The sequence below is a fragment of the Crocodylus porosus genome, unplaced genomic scaffold (genome assembly GCF_001723895.1).
Source record: "Crocodylus porosus isolate Cpor-Errol unplaced genomic scaffold, CroPor_comp1, whole genome shotgun sequence".
Classification (NCBI taxonomy): domain Eukaryota; kingdom Metazoa; phylum Chordata; order Crocodylia; family Crocodylidae; genus Crocodylus; species Crocodylus porosus.
The window spans coordinates 106664949-106667474 of record NW_017728947.1 but is presented as its reverse complement, the minus strand read 5'-3'; the positions used below and the strand labels follow the sequence as shown (position 1 = coordinate 106667474).

At 53.4% G+C, this 2526-nt stretch overlaps 1 protein-coding gene across 3 annotated transcripts in view; it reads left to right on the top strand.

Moving 5' to 3' along the window:
• The first annotated feature begins 2401 nt into the window (after positions 1–2401).
• Positions 2402–2526, top strand: part of DLGAP5 (DLG associated protein 5) — a 40836-nt gene continuing 40711 nt past the window's right edge. For all 3 annotated transcript variants that reach the window (XM_019550856.1, XM_019550855.1, XM_019550853.1), the window contains exon 1: positions 2402–2501. The gene's annotated coding sequence lies outside the window, so the exon portion shown is untranslated. The remainder of the gene's footprint in view (positions 2502–2526) is intronic.

The window sequence follows — 2526 nt, the reverse complement described above, 5'->3', positions numbered from 1 at the left end:
GTCCAGAGGAGGCCACTTGTATGGTCAGGGGACAACAGGGCAGGCCCTGTGAGGAGAGGCTACGGGACCTGAACCTGTTCAGCCTCCACAGGAGAAGGCTGAGGGGGGATCTCGTGGCCTGTTACAAACTAGTCAGGGAGGACCAGCAGGCACTGGGGGAGTCCCTGTTCCCCTGAGCAATGCCAGGAGTGACCAGGAATAACGGTCACAAACTGGCAGAGGGGAGATTCAGACTAGACATCAGGAGGTGCGACTTCACGGTCAGGGCGGCTAGGGTCTGGAACCAACTTCCAAGAGAAGTGGTGCAGGCTCCTACCCTGGGGGTCTTTAAGAAGAGGCTAGACCATCACCTTACTGGGGTCGTTTGACCCCAGTACTCTTTCCTGCCATGGCAGGGGGTCGGACTCGATGATCTGCTCAGGTCTCTTCCGACCATAGAAACTATGAAACTATGGTGTGTCTCATATTATCCGTACGTTTTTATGCTTTTCAGCTGCATCGTATTTTGCACTATTCCTTTTTTTCAATCCATTGTCTACACCTACATTTTTACAGTGCCACCAAGTGGCTGAGGTTTGCACTGATGCTTTTGGATTTTAATGTGTAGATCAGTGGTTTGCAACCTTTTTTGTACCGGGTCCCATTTGTAAACAACAATAGCCAGTCCCAAGCCAGTGCCCTTCACTCCCAATCTGCTGCCCCCAGGTCCCAGCCTCCCAGCATGTGGGGTACAGGGGAGGTGTATGTGGGGCACGAACTCAGGCAGGAACTCTGCCAGCCTGCAAGGGAAAAGCTGAATTTCCCCACATTTTTCTCCTTTAAAGGAGAATCCATGTTTAAAATTTGTTTGTGACCCTTTCGTATATTCTTGCGACCCACTTTTGGGTCATGACCCACAGGTTGGAAAACGCTGCTGTAGACTGTCTTTCTTTTCTTCAGATACTCTTTTCATGCATACAAACCATGTCAAGTACAAACCATGAACAATTAGTTTCTCCAGCATATAGCTGCAGAAATTAAGAAATGGGAGATGATATATAGGAGGGAAGTGAGAACAGGAATGCAGGACAGATGATAGGCTATGGGTAGGGTTTTTCCAATGAGGTTGGTGAAATTTAGGCTTCTACTGAGCACTTCCGAAAATCCTTTTATATAAAAATATGCCCTATTTACTTACAAGTTCAAGCACAGCTCTGTATTCTTGGCCTTATTCTATACAAAATGGCAAAAATCATAGTTTACAGATTATTTTCTCAGTTGTTGGTTGTGCTTATTTCTGTTAGCATCTATAAACCCTTGCCTTAGACTGAAACTTCACTGAACACACACACAAAAAATGAACATTTTCATTTCGGAAAGTTTATAGTTGATGTGCAACACAAGGGACAATTGATGAATACCCACCTTACCCAAGACAGCAACGAGATGCTGCGGGGCAGCTGCCAGGCGGTGGTTCAACACACCATCGGCATAACTCTGATCCTGGTTTTGTGGACGTTGGAAGTAGGGGATGGTAAGGAAGGAAAATGCCTTTGTTTTGCAGAGATCTCCTAAGCGTGAGGCAGCACTCCGGCACTTGCTGGGGAACTGAACAAGCAGGCGATGGAAGTGGGTAACAGTACGATTTGAAGGCTTGTGGCAGCATCGAGCCGCTGTGGGACTCCTGTGCCCCTCTCTGCCCTTTCAACCCCTGCCTGCCTAGGCAACAGCAGCCGCGGTGGCTGTAATTGCAAGAGTGGGAGGAAGCTGCCTTCAATTACGGCAGCACCATGCTGCTGCTCCGAGAGGCCCCATGATCTGGGAGGCACAGGGGGATTTTAAGATTTTGTGAGGCTGGTCCCCTTCCTCCCCTTGTTCCCTGGCACTTGGGAGCAGGATGCTGACCTCCGACTGAAACCGTAGATACTGCACTTCACGTACCAAGTGACAACGCTCCTTATACCCATTGTACAGGTGGCACAGAACGGGTCCTAACACTCTGTGAGGCCAGTCCCCTTCCTACCCTTGTTCTGGGGCACCCGGGAGGTGCCTCGACCCGCGACTGACAGAGTGGGTACAGATTACAAATGGCAAAACTCCTTACGCCCATTTCACAGACGGGAACCGAGTGACAAAGGAGCGGCCCAAACCAAGGGCGGACGGCTGCCCCCAGGAGGGGTCACAGTAAGACGCCCCCCCGGTCCCCCAGGGGGATCCGCGGGCGAGGACCACGGAGCCCACGGCCGACCAATCACAGCGCTGCCCCCGCGGTCGTCATGCGCCCGCTGTTCCGTTACGGAGGCGGCGGGCGACCAATGAGAGCGCGGGGAGGCGCCTTGTCAGGAGTCGATAGGAAGGGCGGGGAGGGCTGGGCGCCCAATGAGCGGGCCCGACCCGCTCCCCGCGGGCCAATGAGCGGCCGCGGAGCCGGGTTGGCTCGGCCAATGCGCGGTTTCGGGGGAGATTTGAAAGCGAGGCGGAGCCGGCGGCTGCGGGGTTCTCGGGGGCTCCGGCCGCTGCGGGTGAGCGCGGGGTGAAGGGGGAGCC